The 21,213-nt window shown below is 56.2% G+C and overlaps 1 long non-coding RNA gene across 1 annotated transcript in view; it reads right to left on the bottom strand.

Moving 5' to 3' along the window:
* Window positions 1-1,843: 1,843 nt before the first annotated feature.
* Window positions 1,844-21,213, bottom strand: part of LOC144947042 (uncharacterized) — a 109,466-nt gene continuing 90,096 nt past the window's right edge. The window contains exon 4 of the long non-coding RNA XR_013639965.1: window positions 1,844-2,866. This is a non-coding gene — a long non-coding RNA (uncharacterized LOC144947042). The remainder of the gene's footprint in view (window positions 2,867-21,213) is intronic.

The raw sequence follows: 21,213 nt of genomic DNA, 5'->3' as shown, positions 1-21,213 counted from the left end.
ACAACGCCCTGGCCGCCTTTGCATAATGACCGATGTTTACACACCGCACCAGGGACTCATTTGAGGCCTAGTCGACCTAGGGGAGGGCCCAGGACCGGCTCAGACGATCGTGAGACTGCCGTTGTCCGCGAGCGGGAGTCGAACCCGGCCCACTCCGACTTCGTCAGCGGACCGAGCGGGCGCGCGTGAAGCCCGCCCGCCCGCTCGCCTGTCGCCGGGCGCTCCGCCGCAAGGCGAGAAAGGGCCCCCCCCCCCCTCGCCTCGTCGGTCACGCCGCATCTGGGAAACCAACCCGGCATACCGATGGCCCCTCTGGCGCCCCCAACACCCACGGCCCCAACGAGAAGAAGAAAAAAAACCCAACCGCCCCAACCGCCCCCAACTGCCCCCAACCGCCCCCAACCGCCCCAACTGCCCCCAACCGCCCCAACTGCCCCCAACCGCCCCAACTGCCCCCAACCGCCCCCAACCGCCTCAACCGCCCCAACCGCCCCCAACCGCCCCCAACCGCCCCAACTGCCCCCAACCGCCCGCAACCGCCCCAACCGCCCCCAACTGCCCCAACCGCCCCCAACCACCCCAACCGCCCCCAACCGCCCCCACCGCCCCCAACCGCCCCAACCGCCCCAACCGCCCCCAACTGCCCCAACCGCCCCAACCACCCCACAATGCCCTGCTGTTGATGCGTTCAGCTTGCGTGACGGCCAAAATGATGCGTTTCATTTCCAGAGGCTGGAGATTAATTGCTGAAATTAAGAAGGAAAAAGAATAATGATTTTATGGTTTTGTTTGTGCAGTTATTGGTGAGGGGGCTGAGACCATCAGCCCACTGAACTGGAGAAACCTCTGTTCAAACACGGGGTTCTGAAACCACGATTAAATGCCAGGATCTCAGCAGTACGGGTGAAGTGTCTCTGACACAGCCACTATGAACCCCACAAGGCAGGGTTCCGCAGCATGCAGCTCTGGAGCTGCTTCGTGGCCGTTATCGATGAAGGAACCACCCTGTCTCGTGCTCACCACAGTGCACTGGCGGCTCTTGAAATATTGAGGGATTTTTAGTTGTTGTTTTACCGAAATCGAAAAAAAAATCTCTCTTCTTGTTACTTCGGTTTGCCGAACCCTTGACCCAAAGATAGAGCGACACCCAGACCCGGGGCTTTAAACCCAGGAACTTCAGCAGCACTGGCTCAGTAACCGCTGCTTGACCCCCTGAGCCTCCGAGTGACCTCTAATTATGACCTCTTGACCTTGACTTTTCCAAGAGGAGGGGGGGGGGATCCCGAACTTTTAATGTTTAAATAACCCTACATTAATAGAATACAAACACCCGTCATTTGTTTTCTCCGATAAATATCAAGTCACTTTTTGGGGGGGTGGGGGTGCGGGGGGGGGGACGATTGCCTCCCCCCCACTGCCCCCCCCCTTGAATCCACCACCGACAGACGGACAGACCCGGAGAGGGACAGAGCCACGTACGGGCACGGGAGGCGAGGGGGGTCGGTTGGCGAGTCGCTGACTCACAGAGGCAACGACGTTGCGCGCGAGCTCCGGGCGGCTCCGCGCGAGACGAGAGCGGGAACGGGGTTGGGGGGGAGGCCAAGGGGGAGCCGAGGGGGAGCCTCGCTTGTCAGGTGCAGGGGGGAGCTATTTGTCACCGCTGTAAATCCGCGAGCGCCTCGACTTAGTCAAGCAAATCAACGCGTGTGTTCCAGGGATTTCCTGCCTCGCCAACTGCTGCCCCGGCTTCGGAAGCGAGGATCGTCGCGCGGCACCAACCCAGGCCAGGCCCACCCCCCCCCCGCCCCCGCCCCCCACGCCCCGCCCCTTCACGCCCCGTCACGGCAAAATCAACGCAAGTCCTCGTTTAACGCGGTAGATGCGTTCCTGAAATAGTGATTTGTCGCTGAAGTCGATTGCTGGATCGCGTGTGGTGGGGTCAAGTGTGGGTGATCCAATACATCTCTTCTCGTCCGTCATGGACATGTCGAAGGCGGCTCAGATGTTTGCTCGTGTTGAACCATCGCTGCTGTAGAGATGCACCAACTCCTATAGAAGGTCGTGTAAGAAATATGTGTTCATTTATTTTACCGGGTAAGGCCCACAGTGCTATTTAGCGCTTTTTTTTCATAAGCGACCTGGCCACAAATGAAAGCTGAGCCAAGTGGCTTATCGCGTGGAAATTTAGAGCAGCCAAACACTCGAAACGCGTGTTTCTAAATGTGGAGGGGAAAACCTGAGGAGCCGGAGAAAAATCCACGCGGCCACAGGGAGAGAGACAGAGACGCCAACTCCAAATAACAGCAGGTGTCAGGTACGGGATCGAACCCACGACCTCCTGTATACCAGGGGAGGTAGTTAACATCTCCCAGCCACCGCGACATATGGGAAAGAGGCGTTACTTGTTTGGGTGAATCAGATTGAGATTAGATGGGGGCTCAGCTGTTTTTCAAGTTGCTACACTGGAATGTTTTTGGCCGGTTCCAAAAAAATGAGAAGCTTGGTTTCTGGCCGGATGACACCAGAGACTCCGCAGCAATCCCACCCACGCGTGCAGGGGTGAGATTACACGGAAGCTCCGCACAGATGGATCCAATAATCCGTCGATGTACCGCCATCTCCCTCTGTAAGCGGAGCAATGGAATCACAAAGGGGAAAAGTATGAGTTAACATCGCAGTCGGGGTCAAACTTTCCCCATCACCACCATCATCATCATCAATAATTACTCTTTGAGGTCGATAAAATAGTACCACTTCGTGGTTTAGTGAGTGAGTGAGTGATTAGTTGAGCGAGTGAATGAGTTGCTGGAAATACTTGGCCCTACCCGCAAGATTGTGGAATCTCTGCCTCTGGCATCGCTCACGGCTGCCAATGGAAACGATACACTTGATGGTTAGTTTTATTATCACCCAAGCCTTGCGACACAGTTAAATCAACCACTGCCACAACCACAGCCATAACTGCCACCACCGCCGCTACAACCACCACCGCCACTGCAACCACCACAACCGCCACCCCTGCCGCTCCTTACCACCACCGTAAACACCACCACCGCTACCACCACTGCCATTACAAATTATGAAGGCAACCACTACCACCACCAACACCCCAACCGCCACCACCAGCTCCAACCATTGCCACCACCATTGCCACCACCAGCACCACCATGATCACAACAATGGTCATCACCACCAACCTCAACCATTACAACAACCACCACCACCGCCGCCACCACCAACAACACCACCACCTGTGGCACCACCAGCCGTGACCACCATCGCCATACCGCCACCACCGCCACCACCACCGCCACCACCGCCGCCACCACTGCCACCACTACCACCAACCCCAACCACCGCCACCACCGCCACCACCACCACCGCCACCACCGCCACCACCGCCACCACTGCCGCCGCCACTACCGCCACCACCACCGCCGCCACCACTGCCACCACCGCCACCACCACTGCCACCACCACCACCACCACCGCCACCACCACTGTCACCACCACTGTCACCACCACCACCGCCACCACCACCGCCTACCACCGCCACCACCGCTCGGTGGCTCGAGCGGAGTGGCCGAGTGTTTTTGAGGAGGGCCCGGTCGCGGGAGGAGGGTGATGTCGCCCCCCCCATCCCCCGGTTTGCGAGACGCGGGGCCGCGTGACCGTGAAAACAAAAGCCATCGCCCAGCACCACACGCCACCGGGCTCCCCATATGGGAAGCAGCGAGCGGTAAATGTGCGGGGCGGATGAAAGGAGGTCCTCATAATCTATTTTGGGATGCGGGTGATTGGCGTGTTGAAGATACAGACCATTCATCAACCGCAGTCTAATGAGCGTGATTGGGCCCCCGCTAAATGGCGATTCCTGCTGTGTCATGCAAGTTGCGCACCTTCGCTCCGCTCCGCTCGCTCGCTCGCTCGCCCATTCACTCGGTCGTTCGTTTGTTTGCCGGCTCGCTCGCTCGTCCATGCGCCAGCTTGTTTCCTCACTTGTGCATTCGTTCAAGCCCGACGTGGATGCACGTGCGTGCGTGCGTGTGTTACAGGGCCTGCTAGTGTGCAGCAGAAGAGTGGTTGCTTAGCGCGCCGCGCTACGAAACCGGGCAAACCCAGTGACGATTATCTGAACCGGGCCTCACTTAGGTCGACTCAGCCTCAAAAGGGTACTTGGTGCGGTGTGTAGTAAACATCGCCACAGTGGAGAACAACGGCGGCCGCGCACGGTGCTGGCCACCCAACCGCTCGTGTGCCGTGCCGGCCTTCATCGGTGCTCGCTAACAGCACTTGCCCCTACAGTCTGTTAATACTTCACAGGGAATCTTTGTCTTTGGTCGTTTCCATGATTCGATGCTGCTGCTGCTGCTGCTCCTGGCGGTGGTTCCGCTAATGATGACGAAGAGGCACACATCCCCCCTCGCCTTTCCCCGTTACTCGGGGCCCACAATGGCTTTACAATGCTGGGACGCCCTTTTCCCGAGCCACCACAAAAACTTTTACGCCCAACAAACCGCAGCGAGGGCCTCTGCCAGCGAACGCTCGTTCCGCGTTGACCCTCGTCCCCCGTTCGCCACTGCCCTGAGATCTAAACTAAACTATTTTAATTCTACCAGGTAAGGTCCACTGAGCTATGTAGATCTTCTGCAGAAGCGACCTGGCCACAAATGATAGCTCAACCAAGTGGCTTGCCATCGTGTGGAAATCTATAGCGGCCAAATGCTCTTAACGCATGGTATTGATTCTAAATGCGGGGGGAAAAGCCGGACCCGGAGGAAAATCCACGCGACCACGGGGGGAGAGAGACACGCACACTCCAAATATACAGCAGCAGGCGTCAGGGCAGGGATCGAACCCACGAGCTCCTGCGTACCAGGCGAGGGAGTTAACATCTCCTAGCCACCGTTGCAGGCCTCGCCGAGTGCATGCGCTCGACAAAGGGCCGCTGATAAACAATAATAACAACGACAACAAAAACAATAATGACGGTGGTACGAACGGGAGAAACTCCCGACCGTGCGGAAGTCTAAACAGCGCCACGTGCGGCGAGCAACTTGGATGTGTAAACAATGTCCCCCCCATGCCATCAGTGAAACGCGGTTGCACTTTTGGCGCGGGCTCCACGGACGCGGAGATTTTAGGCGCCTTCAGCGAGCCGCGGGAAAAAATGTGCCAGAGACCGGCACGTTGGCCGAATAACGTCGGCCGTTGGCTCCGCTGCATTCAATTCTTCCACGTACAAATTCGCGCGTGGCTCCGTACACCGGCTCGCCTGTCCAACCGTCTGTCTGCGTGACTGTCTGTCTATCATCAGTTTGTCCGCCTGCCTTTTCCACTTGATATATCTTCTCTCTGATTTGTCCACATTCACCGTCTGTCTATCTCTTCAGCCGATCTCTCTCACGTCCGTCCGTCCGCCTGCATACACGTCAGCCTTTTCATCCAAACCGTCTGCCCTTTCATCCGCCCGGCCGTATATATATCCGTCTCCTCGTGGCACATTTATTTACTGGGTCACCCGATCACTCACTCGCTCGATCACCCTCCCGCTCACTCCCTCACTCACTCACTCACACACGCCCGGCATGTGCGGAGTGTGGGGGGCGCGGGGCGGTGGGAGACAGTTTTACAGCCCGGCTGCCCGGGCGTTCCACTGCACCCAGGCACTTCCGCCAAATTACCCCTCTCTTCCACCACGCCGTCACCGGGACCCCGTGGTGTCGAGCCACGGCGAGCGTGGGGAGAACCTGCGGTGGTATCTGCCAACCCGAGCCCAACGTTAACCCAACCCTAAACCTACCCTAACGCCTAACGCCTAACGCTACCCTACCCTAACCCTAACCCTACCCTAAACCTACCTTAACGCCTAACGCCTAACGCTACCCTACCCTAACCCTAACCCTACCCTAAACCTACCTTAACGCCTAACGCCTAACGTTACCCGACCCTAACCCAACCCTAACCCTACCCTAACCCTACCCTAAACCAACCTAAACCCTAACCGAACCCTATCCCTATCCTAACCCAACCCTAACCCAACCCTAACCCAACTCAACCCTATTGCTACCCTAACCCAACCTTAACCCAACCTTAACCCTACCCTAACTCTACCCTAAACCTACCCTAATGCCTAACGCTACCCTACCCTAACCCAACCTTAACCCGAACTCAACCCTATTGCTACCCTAACCCAACCTCAACTCAACTCTAACCCAACCCTAACCCTACCCTAACCCTACCCTAACCCTACCCTAACCCTACCCTAAACCAACCCAAACCCTAACCGAACTCTATCCCTATCCTAACCCAACCCTAACCCAACCCTAACCCGACCCTAACCCTACCCTAACTCTACTCTAAACCAACCCTAACCCAACCATAACCCAACCTTAATCCAACCCTAACCTTAGCCTAACCCCAACCCCTATCCCTGTCCCGCAGAGACGCACACGGGCAGCAGACTCCGCAGCCAGGGCAAAGCAGACACCCTCTTGGAGGCACTACCTCGTCCGCATGGACTACGGTCCAGGGTTTCGATTCTTCTTCTTTTTAGAAAACGGTCCACGGAAGGAGACATCACAGAACTACCGTCCGAGATCCGTTCAAATGACCTTTGGCCCACACATCAAGGTGGGGGCATCGCTTTCCGTTATGCCGCTGCGAGTAATGTTTGTCGCGTGACAAAGCAATCGTTTTAAATCCATCGCGGCCGGAACTGAGCGCAGAGCTTCACAACGTGGGGCTCCTGGCAGGTGGGGCTATGGCTGCGCAGCGCCACGGTAACTCGCGCGGCGCCACGGTAACCGTGCGGAGGCACGGTAACCGCGCGGCGGCACGGTAACCGCGCGCCGCCACGGTAACCGTGCGGCGGCACGGTAACCACGCGGCGGCATGGTAACCACGCGGCTCCACGGTAACCACGCAGAGGCACGGTAACCGCGCAGCGCCACGGTAACCGCGCGGCGAAGGCGAGCGACGGCCTCGTTTCACCCAGCGGGCCGCATTTCCGGTGAGCGTTTGTTTTTGGTTGCCTTTGCTCTGATTCCTATTTGGTTTCTTCGGTTGGGGGAATAAGCATCCACTACCACCACCACCACTACCATTCCTCGCCTTCTGTCGATGGGGTGGGGCGGGGGGGGGGGGCCCACGGTAGCCCGGTGACTCGCAGCTTCCCACATCTCGCCACGCTCCCACGGCCCCCTTGCATTCTTTTGTTCAGCAACCGATGTAGGGCACCGCGCGGATCGGCAGGGAACCGAACCGAACCGAAATCCGGCGGCCGGTTCGGCGTGACGCGGCAGTGCTTTTGGCGGCGTTTGCTTGTCTCGTTCCACGAGAGCTCATCAGCCGATCGACGTCCGTCACGCTCGCTCGCTCGCTCGCTTTCTATCACGGCGGGGGACGGATTAATTCGACGGTGTCTCCGGGCCGCGGCCTGTTCCGGCCTCGCGCTCGGAGCCCCGAACAGAGAGGGGGACGGCCGCCCCAGGGCGCCCGTCGGGGGAGGTTTTTCGCCCGGTAGCGAGTGGGCGCACAAACGTCTCGGGCAAACGAGACGCGTCAGCGGCCACCCTTGTAAACCGCTGCCCACGGCGGCACCGCTGAGAGGGCCGGGCGGAAGGTGGGGGAAGCGGTTTTAACGATCCAGCTGCAGCCACTTGCGCCGGGGGCCGGGCCATGCGTTTTATTCAGGCCAGGTCGCGTTTACAACGTCTGGCTTTCGCACCGAGCTGCCCACTGCCGCATCAGTCCTCTCCTCCCTCCTCCTCCTCCCTCTGCTCCTCGTTCGCCTCTACCTCGTCAATGCTACTCCCCCCCCCCACCCCCGTGCCCACGTGCCTCGAGCCTGGCCCTCCGTCTCCCGCGCCCCCCCTGGACCGACCTCGCCGTCGCCGCCGCTATTGTTGCCGCTACCGATGACACCGCCCCCTGGCCACCAGATACCACGAGCGCGGTGACGCTGCCGTCACGCGTATCACCGCGACTACAGCTAAATCCGCCCTTAGTAACGCCGCCGCTGCCGTGCCTAACTGCACCGCGACTTCCATCAGCACCACCAATAAAAATCACTGCCATGACTTCACCACCGCAACCACGGCTATGACTAACACCGCCAATAATTCTATCACTAGAACTACCCCAATGTCTAGTACCAGTCGCATCACCACGTGGATATTTACAGCAGCCAAAAACCTCTATACACAACATTAACACGCCACCAATGTATGCATGAATGTGTGTTGAACTTCTTTCGTACATAGCCAACCGTGCTAATCGGAGGTGCGAGGAAGGACAACAAACTATACGCAAAAAATAACTCCACCACCATCACCACCACAACTAACGCAATACCTAATAGCAACCGCATAACTACCAAAAACACCACTCACACCACCAATAACTCCACCACCAGAATCGCCACTGAAACTACCCCCAAACCTACCACCACCCGCACCACCGTTACCACCGGCACCACCTCCACCATCACCATCTACACCACCATCACAATCACCACTGAAACTACCCCCAAAACCTACCACCACCACCCCCACCACCGTCCCCTCAATCGTCATTCCCCCCCTCAACACCCCCCCCCCCCCCCAATTCTTCACTTCAGTGCCGGGTGCACAACAAAGGAAGCGTTAATCCAAGTTCCGGGCACTTTGAGGAATTTCCCTTTTAAAAGTCGTAATTAATTTGACGAGAAGCGCACGGGCGCTGGTCCCGTCCGATCGGGGAACGCGGTCATCGTGCAGAACGGGGTGGGGGGGGGGGCGGGGTGGGGCGTGGGGTGGTGGATGGGGGGGGTGGTGGATGGCGGGGTGAGAGGGGAGAGGATGGGGAGTAGTGGGAGGGGGGGGCCTCTGAGAATGGGAGGCACCGATGCCTTCGGCAGAAATAAGTCAAAAAAAAAAGTGTCGATAAATGTCAACTTTCAACGGCTAAGCAACAATAACCCACGTTAAAAGAGTTAACGTCAACACGTGTTTATTTCCACGCGTGGAGTAAGGCGAGAGTGTCATTCACGGAAGGCGAACTGATTCCATCCGACCAGGTGCCTGCTTAGCTGCAGCGCGAGCAGTTTGGAATCGGAAGTTCAAATCCTGGTCAATAAAACTGGTACCGCTTTGTGATGAAGTCAACATCGGTTGTCCTATGGATATACTCACCTGCGCCATGCAAACGTGGAGTTTCCACCGCTGGCTCAGGTCTGTAACCAGGAGATGTTCGTTTGAGTAGGGAAGTCACTTTGAGTTTGATTTTGATCACAGGCCACACGATTACAAGGGGGCCAGCAACGAGCGAGGTTGTTACGAGAACTTTGGAAATTAAACGATGGGGGCGAATTCCAAAGCGGAGCAGTGCCGGATCTACAGAGCTGCGACGCATCTCTCTCCGGCACAATGAACCCATCTCATCCATCGCCACTCCAACTCAAGCAAACAAAAAGAGCAACAGCAGAAGCAACAAACAACCGCCGTTCGCCACGAAGCGGCGGTGACGTCCACCACGGCGCTTGTGCCAAGCTAGGCGCACTTTGAGGCCTGCGCGAAAGTGTCGAAGGCTCGCATGCCGGTAGCAGGCCACGGAAGAGACCCGCACGACTTCTCGAGAGATGGCCGGCGGATGCACCACCCATTCTTCCCCCGCTGTGCCAACTCGGCCGCGACCCGCCCGGCAGACGAAACCGTCACAAAACCACGGTCTATCCACTGCCGGACGAAGGCCTCCTCCACCCATTGGGCGGCGATGGCGGCGGAGAGGGCGGCCGGCCGTGGGGCGGGGGCCCTGGCGACTCAGACCCCACGGTGCAGTTGCACCGCCTGCGCGCCACAAAGCTCAGGCCCCTCCGGCTTTCGCCGACGCACGGACCGCAAGTTCCACCAACGGGCGAGGGGCGATGATGGGGACTTTGCTTACTTTACACAAAACGCTGACACTTTTGCCGTGTTTTTGTATGTTTTTGCCTAACAAGTGCTTTGGGGAATCTTTTGATGTTTTTTTTTATATATACGGGTGGCGGGGGGGGGGCCTTCAAGGCAGCCCATGGCTTTTTAACAAGCCTATAAAAAAAACAGCTGGGCCAAAAAATCTCCGAAGCTGGGGGAGCAACAGAGACACTCATTAAATGGTTTATGTTCATGCATGCAATTGGGGTATTGTCAGAGGAGCCACAGAGTCACCGCTGATGCAACACCTTGTTACCGCAAGCAAAATGTATATTTTTTCAATGGGGCCACTCTTTCAAGTGATCGTCAGTGACACAAATGACTACGGGCGTAGCGCACGTGACAAGCCGCATGCTGTATGAATGTGTGTGTGTGTGCGTGTGGGGAGCGGTACCGCAGTGCAGGGGTTAGCGCTACGCTGCGCTACGAACCCGGTGACGATTATCTGAACTGGTCCTGGGCCTCCCCTAGGTCGACTCAGCCTCAAATGAGTACCCGGTTGCGGGGTGTAAACATCGCCACTGGGGAGACAAAGGCGGCCGGGCGTGGTGCTGGCCACCCACCCCCTCGTGTGCCGTGCCGGCCTTCATTGGTGCTCGCTAACAGCACTTGCCCCAACAGTCTGTTACAGGCTATGCGGGGGATATTTGTTTTTTTTGTGATTATATCATTATTATTATACATGAGGGTGGCGGTGGCACATTGGGTTAGCGCGTAGCTCTACGAACTCGGCGACCCGAGTTCGATTCCCCGCTTTACGATTACCTCAACTGATGCTTGGCCTCCACCTCCGTCGACTCGGCCTATCACGGAGCGCCTGGCGCGGCGTGTGAACGTCAGCGCTCGGGAGACACAGGAGGCCGATCGTGACGCTGGCCGCACCGTAACCTCGTCGGCTTTGATCGGCGCTCGCGACCAACACTTTCCCGACGGCCTGAAATGTCAAACAACAGGATATTTGTATTGGTATCATAATCATCATGATGATGAACAGCCTGCATCTATCATAATGCTGGATGAAGGCCTGAACCGTGTCATTGCCATACCATATACCGCAATTCATTTTTCCCCAGCACATCAGCCGATCTCAGCACTCCCATCTTCCCCGGTGGACAGACTCGGAGGAAATCAATTCGTGGTAATGTGCAACGTTTATTTGCTGCGTTATCATTATTTTTTTAATGATAAAGTTACTGTCTGTGCAAGTATAAAAAATACGATGATTTACAATTAGATTTTATTGTTGGCAGCCACCCTGAGCCAGTGGTGGGTTGCCATTCCACATTCTCATGGCCGAGGCAAGTTTCGCCGTAGGACAACCACCATTGACTTCCCTACAACGTGGTACTTGATTTTAAGCCACTCCGGAAGGATGATGTGATGAGTCACCAGCATTTCAACTCACGACCTTCCAATTGCGAGCGGCCTCTCGCTCGACCGACCGACCGCTGAGACACCCGGGTGAGTCAACACTGAACGTTTGACCAACGTTAGTCCAACGTTTGACCAAAACGACAACATGCCAACGCGGTTGGCCCAGCCTCGGCGTGCTTTATGCGGCTGGCCCCATTGAGACCGCGCGTGCATCGCAGCGCTAACGCGAGCGAAAATCAGCTCGTGGTTTTCCCGTCTGCTGCTCGCTCGCTGTTTGCAATTCAAAACCGATGGAGACGCGGCGGGGCAATTTGCACCAGAAAAAGACAAAGATCCCCCCCCCCTCCGTATAGCCTTCACGGACTGTTGGGGCAAGTGCTGTCAGCGAGTACCTATGAAGGCCGGCACGGCACACGAGAGGGTGGGTGGCCTACACCACGCCCGGCGGCCTTTGTCTCCCTACTGGCAATGTTTACACATCACACCAGGTACTCATTTGAGGCTGAGTCGACCAAGGGGAGGCCCAGGACCCGTTCAAATAATCGTCACCGGTGTTGGTGGCCGTGAGCGGGAATCGAACTCGGGTGGCCGGGTTCGTAGCGCAGCGCGCTTACCCGCTACACCACCGCAATTGCCACCACCTCCCTCCACACACCCGCAAACAATGTTGTTGTTATTGTTGTGTTTTTTCCCCGCGGAATGCGTTTTGCAGCAGTTTAAGTAATAGGTGGCATTATTTAAACATTATTGTGCGGTCTGCAATCCGCGCAAACACGGCCCTCGCAATGAGGCCGTGAGAAACGACGCGGCGCTTATGTTTATGTAAATAGGGATAAATAATTCGCGAGCGCTACCGCATGCAAGCGCGCGCGTGTGCAGCTAGACTCGCCTCGCGTGCGCGGAAGCGCACAAACGCGCCGCGTACGCGACGCTTATTAATTGCGAGCCGCGCAACGTTCAATCAAGGCATCCATTCTCCACCGAACCCAACACCACCGCCACCATCAGCGCGCGCCACCCACCCCCCTTCGCTTTAACGCATTTAGCTGAAAACTCGCCGGCCGGACGGAGCGGAGGAAAGGAGCGGGGAGCCGAGGACGAGACGGAGAAGGGGCCGGGGTGCATTCGAGGGCGCCCCTTGACCCACCGATTGGCTCCGTTATTACGCTCGTCCATAACCTTCATCCATATGCGCCGCCGCCGCCGCAGCTGGGGGGCAGGGAGGGAGGGAGGGGGGTTAGAGGCTGCAGCAGAGATGAGGGGAGGATGATTCAATTGGTACATTTACCCCACGCTGGTTATGTACCCCCGCGGAGAGCCGAGAGACTTTCTGTCGCGCTCCTTCTCTTCCCGTTCACAATCGTGCCCCCCCCTCCTCCTCCTCACCGCCACCGAACAACCCTCAACCCCCCCCCTTCCCCTTGCCTGGCCTCCGTTGCTCCCCCCGCACCCTCGCTGCAATTTTCAGCCTCGCTCTGAACGCTCTCTGCAATCTCACATCGCTGAACCCACCCACCCACCCCCACCAACACCACCACCATCACCACCACCAACCACGCGCCAAACGCAACCATCACCACCACCAACCACGCATCAAACACAACCATCACCACCACACAAACACAACCATCACCACCACACAAACCAAACACAAGAATCACCACCACACAAACACAACCATCACCACAACCAACCACGCGCCAAACACAACCATCACCACCACACAAACACAACCATCACCACCACCAACCACACAAACCAAACACAACCATCACCACCAACCACACAAACCAACACAACCATCACCACCGACCACACAAACCAAACACAACCATCACCACCACCACACAAACCAAACACAACCACCACCACCAACCACACAAACCAAACACACCAAATATCGGTGGAATCGCGGTCTCCAGATGCGAATCGTGGTCTACAAGATCCTCCACAAATTCGTCCCTGCCTATCTCTCGCCTCTCATCTCACTCTACTCCCCTCCACGCACTCTCCTACCTCTCCCCTCTCATCTCACTCTACTCCCCTCCACGCACTCTCCTACCTCTCCCCTCTCATCTCACTCTACTCCCCTCCACGCACTCTCCTACCTCTCCCCTCTCATCTCACTCTACTCCCCTCCACGCACTCTCCTACCTTTCCCCTCTCATCTCACTCTACTCCCCTCCACGCACTCTCCTACCTCTCCCCTCTCATCTCACTCTACTCCCCTCCACGCACTCTCCTACCTCTCCCCACTCATCTCACTCAACTCCCCTCCACGCACTCTCCTACCTCTCCCCTCTCATCTCACTCTACTCCCCTCCACGCACTCTCCTACCTCTCCCCTCTCATCTCACTCTACTCCCCTCCACGCACTCTCCTACCTCTCCCCTCTCATCTCACTCAACTCCCCTCCATGCACTCTCCTACCTCTCCCCTCTCATCTAACTCTACTCCCCTCCACGCACTCTCCTACCTCTCTCCTCTCATCTCACTCTACTCCCCTCCACGCACTCTACTACCTCTCCCCTCTCATCTCACTCTACTCCCCTCCACGCACTCTCCTACCTCTCCCCTCTCATCTCACTCTACTCCCCTCCACACACTCTCCTACCTCTCCCCTCCCATCTCACTATACTCCCCTCCACGCACTCTCCTACCTCTCCCCTCTCATCTCACTCTACTCCCCTCCACGCACTCTCCTGCCTCTCCCCTCTCATCTCACTCTACTCCCCTCCACGCACTCTCCTACCTCTCCCCACTCATCTCACTCAACTCCCCTCCACGCACTCTCCTACCTCTCCCCACTCATCTCACTCAACTCCCCTCCACGCACTCTCCTACCTCTCCCCTCTCATCTCACTCTACTCCCCTCCACACACTCTCCTACCTCTCCCCTCCCATCTCACTATACTCCCCTCCACCCACTCTCCGACCTCTTCCCTCTAATTTCACTCTACTCACCTCCATGCACTCTCACACCTCTACCTCTCATCTTACTCTACTGCCCTCCACGAACTCTCCTGCCTCTCATATATCTGTGCATACAATATACAGACATATCAGAATGCGGCCTGAAGCTATTGCTAGACAAACCCAACCCAGAAAAAAACTAGTTATAGACTTTTGGCCCCCCAAAAATATTCTTTTAAGTCTGTTGTCCTTCCCCTGCAACGTACGTCCATCGATAAGGCTCGCTCACACGGCAAACTTTCAAAATCATCGTAGCGCGTCATACTCGAGAAATGCGAGCCGTCTCGTGCAGTAGACGGGGCTCGAAGGAATGACGGCCGGCGGTCGAGGAGGGAGAGGCCTGGGAGGGCGTCCGCCGTGGAGGCCCGGGCAACAGGGTGGGAGCAACTCGTGTTGTGCTGGAGCGAAACAGAAAAATGTCATTTCCCCGGCTAAAACCAACCGAGCCGTGAACTCTTAAATTTCGATTTAAAGCTTTCGTGACTGCAGGGATTCATCTTCATGGTTCTTTCGGTAAAGTCATTCAGACGCTGTCTTTCCGATAGACCTGTTCTTCACCTGAGGACGGCTGCTTGCGTTGTGGCCGAAACGTCGTGAGAATTATTTTATTATGTTTTATTTTTATTATTTTATTATTTCCCTTCTACGTGACTTTACCGAAAGAGCCGTGAGCTCTTTTTCAGAGGCGGCCCGGCCGAACGTGACGATAGCTCATCGAAGTGGCTAATATCATCATCATCATCACGTGGGGATTCACAGTGGCGGCCGAATCATCTAAACGAACGTGCGTTGACTCTAAATGTGGATGGAGGAGGGCAAAACATAGTCGGCTACGTCCGGTGCGATAGAAGTTCAACTCTGCGTGCGTACAACCGGAAGAACCCGGGAGAAGAATCAACGCACCCACCACGGGGAGAGACGGAGAGAGACCACGTGGAGTGCAACCATTGACGCACAACTCCCAGCCCCCAGCGTTACCCTTCAGGCCACAACTCATGCACCACGTGCACCAACAACTCCCACCCGACGCCCCCATGTGTTTCCCACCTCGTGATCATAACATGAAATCCCATTAAATGTATTCCGCCGACCCCCAACCCCCCCCCTTCACCCTTGTCCCCCGCCCTCCCACCCCCCACCCCCCCCCCCCCCAGCCCCAACCTCTCGTTATCCTTTGTCATTATTAACATGAAGAGTGGCTGTAATATTTTCATAACGGCATCAATATTTGATAGGGCTCGATGTATCTGCCGCACTTGCTGCCAGGGGCGTGGCTCACGTCGTGTGCGGGGGGGGGGTACGTGGGGTGCCTGGCCGGGAACGTCCAACACAAGTCGCAGACTCCCCACGGCATTTGGCAGCACGAAAATACGCGTGGGCCGCGGTCAATTTCCGTGGTTTTTTTTTGACAGAGTGTTCAGTAGTCTTCGTCCAGCAGTGGATTTACAATGGGTTCCTTAAGTCAATTCGCTTACAATTTAGATTTTTTTTTTTTTACTAAAAGACAGTCGTTATAGGTAGCGGGGAAGATGAAGGTCTTGTGGACTGGACTTTAATAGGACACCACGGTGGCTAGGAGATGTTAACTACCTCGCCTGGTGTACAGGAGGTCGTGGGCTCGATCCCGACCCTGACGCCTGAATATTTGGAGTTTGCGTGTCTCTCTCTCATTATCATCACGGTGGCTAGGAGATGTTAACTACCTCGCCTGGTATACAGGAGGTTGTGGATTCGATCTCGACCCTGACGCCTGCTGCTGTATATTTGGAGTCTGCGTGTCTCTCTCTCATCATCATCACGGTGGCTAGGAGATGTTAACTACCTCGCCTGGTATACAGGAGATCGTGGGCTCGATCCCGACCCTGACGCCTGTATATTTGGAGATTGCGTGTCTCTCTCTCATCATCATCACGGTGGCTATGAGATGTTAACTCCCTCGCCTGGTACACAGGAGGTCGTGGGCTCGATCCCGACCCTGACGCCTGCTGCTGTATATTTGGAGTGGTCACGTGAATTTTTCTCCGGGTCCTCTGGCTTTTCCCTCCACATCTAGAAACGCGCCTTCAGAGTGTTTGGCTGCTGTACATAACCACACCACGATAAGCCACTTATGGTTGAGCTACCGTTTGTGATGGGCCAGTTCGCCTCTGAACAAGAGCTGCACAACCCAGTGGGGCCTCGCCTGCTAAAGTAAAATAACAAGTTGACTTTAACTTTGCGAGCCCATCTGTAATCCTCCTGCCAACCACCGGGACCCGATCACTAAGTAGGACTGCCCCCCCCCCCCACACTACAGCCCCCCCCACCCCCCTACTCGTACGGGGAGCCCGCCAACGCTGTACTGCTGCGTCGTCATCAGCCGTGATCTATCCACTGCTAGGCTAAGGCCCTCCCCTAAGTCGTGGATGCCACATGTCACGATCCTGCGACGCAACAATCCATGTCGCTCCTAAACGCAGCACTGCATTTGCTCTTCACCACGACCATCATCACCACCACCACCACCACCATCATCATCATAAACACCATCATCATAAACACCATCAACACCACCGTCATCATCATCATCATCACGACCACCACCATCATCATCACCACGACAATCACCATCATCACCACCACCATCATCATCATAAACACCATCATCATAAACACCATCAACACCACCGTCATCATCATCATCACGACCACCACCATCATCATCACCACGACAATCACCATCATCACCACCACCATTATCATCATAAACACCATCATCATAAACACCATCAACACCACCGTCATCATCATCATCACGACCACCACCATCATCACCACGACAATCACCATCATCACCACCACCATTATCATCACAAACAACATCATCATAAACACCATCAACACCACCGTCATCATCATCATCACGACCACCACCATCATCATTACCACGACAATCACCATCATCACCACCACCATTATCATCATAAACACCATCATCATAAATACCATCAACACCACCATCATCATCATCACGACCACCACCATCATCATCACCACGACAATCACCATCATCACCACCACCATCATCATCATAAACACCATCATCATAAACACCATCAACACCACCGTCATCATCATCATCACGACCACCACCATCATCATCACCACGACAATCACCATCATCACCACCACCATTATCATCATAAACACCATCATCATAAACACCATCAACACCACCGTCATCATCATCATCACGACCACCACCATCATCATCACCACGACAATCACCATCATCACCACCAGCATTATCATCATAAACACCATCATCATAAACACCATCAACACCACCGTCATCATCATCATCACGACCACCACCATCATCATCACCACGACAATCACCATCATCACCACCACCATTATCATCATAAACACCATCATCATAAACACCATCAACACCACCGTCATCATCATCATCACGACCACCACCATCATCATCACCACGACAATCACCATCATCACCACCACCATTATCATCATAAACACCATCATCATAAACACCATCAACACCACCGTCATCATCATCATCACGACCACCACCATCATCATCACCACGACAATCACCATCATCACCACCAGCATTATCATCATAAACACCATCATCATAAACACCATCAACACCACCGTCATCATCATCATCACGACCACCACCATCATCATCACCACGACAATCACCATCATCACCACCACCATTATCATCATAAACACCATCATCATAAACACCATCAACACCACCGTCATCATCATCATCACGACCACCACCATCATCATCACCACGACAATCACCATCATCACCATCACCATTATCAGCAGCAGCAGCAGCAGCCACGAGCACCGTCCGCTGAAGGCCTCTCTACGCCCTGCAATACATGGAGGTAGTTTGTCCATACTTCACCGCACTGGTCAGTGCAGGTTTGTGAAAAGTGGTTGGAGGCGTGGGGAGCGAGGGGCGGTGGTGGGGAGGGGGGGGTGAGGCAGGACTGGCTCAAGATCTCCCTCCCACCGCCGGTGTTGGCCGTGACCATAAATCGATCACGGCCCGCCGGGGTTCACACGAACAGCACGCTCGCCACCGCCCCACAGCCCCACGGGTCACGGGCGGTTAAACAGCGCTCGCAAACAAGGGCGCGGCGAGCCACGTGGGCTTGTGGGTGGCGGGGGTGGGAGGGTGGCGGGGGGGTGGGGGGGGCAGGAGGAATCAGGCGGCACCCACAGCCACCGCCCGGGCCCGGCGCGGAGAGGGCCATTGGGTTATTGGCGCAGACACGGCGGAATCCACCGGGTGTCGTGTCTGTTTTTTTTGTTTTTGTGAGACGCCCTGAGCGCCCCGCCACCTCACCCCCCTCTTCCACACGACGGGAAGGGGTTAGGGATTTAATGAGCGTTCATCCCAGCTGGGGTAAACCAGCGCGGGACGCGGGACGCAGGATCGACGGCTGGGGGGTTGGGGCAGTCGGTTTCGGTTGTTTGGGTCGGCACGCGGGGGCGAAGCGACGGGGAGCGGCAAAAACCGGTGGATGTTGGGAAGCGCCTGGCCCGACCGTGACCGCCTGTCGACTCGGGACGCGAGGCGATGAGGATGCGGCGTTGCGATCGCGGCTCGGAGGAGGCTGAGGTGTGGGGCCGGCCGGGATGAGAGCTGTGGTGGCGAAGTGGGATTTGCCATCGGAGGCGGATTCGGAGAGGCGTCTTCTCGTCCCGCGCGCGACGACGGAATCGCCCAAGCCGCCGCCGTGCGGGAGTTAAAGGCGATCGCGTCGCAGGATGTGACCGTGGGCGTGACCGGCCGAGGGGTCAAGGGGAGGTTGATCGCTCGGAGACAACTTACGAAGAACGAATCTCAGTGCGGCCGCGTAACGGCGGGGCAGTGTCGAACGACACTGGCCACGGTGCAAAGGGATTGAAACGTGAGGCCACCTTCTCCGCTGTCCATCGTAGCCCTGCGTCTGGGTTCCCCGTTTGACCCATGGGCTCCGGTGCAGTTGTACCGCCTGCATAGAGAAAGAAAAAAAGGCTGATTTCTGAGCACGTAGACGCGACAGAAAGTTTCCGGCCGCCGGGCGTTCGGATGGGGAGCTGGGTCAGGGGTCAAAACTACGAAACTATTTGAACAGTTTTTAATTTACCAGGTTAGGCCCCCTGAGGTGTATAGTCATTTTTTGAGAAGCGGCTTCGCCACAAATGATGGCGCAACGAAGTGACTTGTCATCACGTGCACATTTATAGCAGCCCAATACTCTGAATGCGTGATGTTGAATCTAAATGTCGGGGGAAAACCCGGACGACCCGGAGATAAATCCACGCGACCACGGGGAGAGAGAGACATGCAAACTTCAAATATACAGCAGCAGGCGTCAGGGTCGAGATTGAACCCACGACCTCCTGTATACCAGGCGAGGTAGTTAACATCTCGCCAACGTGATGGGGATTAGAGAGACACACAGAGTCCAAACATACAAGAGGCATTATCAGGGTCGAGATCGAACCCACGACCTCCTGCATACCAGGCGAGGTAGTTAACATCTCGCCAACGTGATGGGGATTAGAGAGACACACAGAGTCCAAACATACAAGAGGCATTATCAGGGTCGAGTTCGAACCCACGACCTCCTGCATACCAGGCGAGGTAGTTAACATCTCGACCACCCGTGGACGAGGCAACGAGATCCGACACGATCCGGACCTGCGAGCGTCGCGAGTGCGACGCAGCATCTCGGTTTGAGAACTCGAGAGGAACCAAGCACGGTGTCGTTTGCAAAAGAGCGAGCCGGGGGGGGGGGGGGTGGGGGAGGAGAGACAAATGCGGCGGTGGCGGCGGCCGGTGGAGGGCGACGGCCGTGCCGCGATCACGAGGAGGAGGAGGAGGAGCGGAGACGACGATAAAGGATGCGACGTGGCGGCGCTGCTCGAGTCGTTCTTTGTCCGTGACCTCGCTGGCCCTTAACGAGGGGTAATTAGCCGTGCTCCCAGAGATGGTGGGGGGAGGGGCGGCTGGTGGGGGTGGGTGGATGGGGGGGGGGCGTGGTAGAGGGGGCGGAACTGGGGGCCCGGGGGGGAGGCGCGGAGTACAAATCGATGCGTGTACCCCGCGTGAGCGAGCGAGCGAGCGAGCGTCCAGACGCGCGGAGCCACCGTCGTCGTAGGGCCCACGCCGCGTCGAGGCCACGGGCGGTCGCTGAAGGTGCCACGGGCGTTTCGCGCGTTGTCGCGGATCGTGAAGCGACGATCCGTCGTCCCGTGGGTGGGGCGATGTTTGCGTAAACAAGGTGGTGGACAGTGTTGTCGTCCGGCGGGTGGGCACACAATTGGCAATTCGGAGGGTGCAAATGGATCCTGTTGGTGGAAATAATTGTACAGATCAATGGCGACAACATTGTATGGTCAGGAGGGTGGACAAAATCGTCTGCAGGATGGACAAAATCGTCTGGAGGGTCTAAAATACAGTAGGGACATTGCAAATACAAGGTAGGAAAGATCTATAGTAACATATCATCACTTTGGTTTTTACTAAAATATTAAAAATAAATCCGCCACGGAAACGTGGGAATTCCCACGGGTAGATCAGGAATGACACCGGGAGATGAGCGGTCTATCAGGGCAAGTGGGGGACCTCCGCTTCTGTCATTGTGCACGCGAAGGATCGTGCTGCGAGCCGACAACTCAAACCGGTGGACCGCACGGCAATGCCAACCTCGCCTGCTAAACATCATCCGCTGGCAAAGTTTGAGATAATCATCACGAGGCTGCTCCCCAAGATGTCCACTGGCTCACGCGCCAACCTCAGCATGAGCATGTGAAACTAAAAATAGTTCAGCCCATCGGCCTGTTGTTCCGCTATAATTGTAATAATAATAATAGAGTGATAGGTTTTTACCCT

Source organism: Lampetra fluviatilis, chromosome 43, assembly GCF_964198595.1.
Source record: "Lampetra fluviatilis chromosome 43, kcLamFluv1.1, whole genome shotgun sequence".
Classification (NCBI taxonomy): domain Eukaryota; kingdom Metazoa; phylum Chordata; class Hyperoartia; order Petromyzontiformes; family Petromyzontidae; genus Lampetra; species Lampetra fluviatilis.
This window is presented reverse-complemented; position numbering and strand designations above follow the sequence as displayed.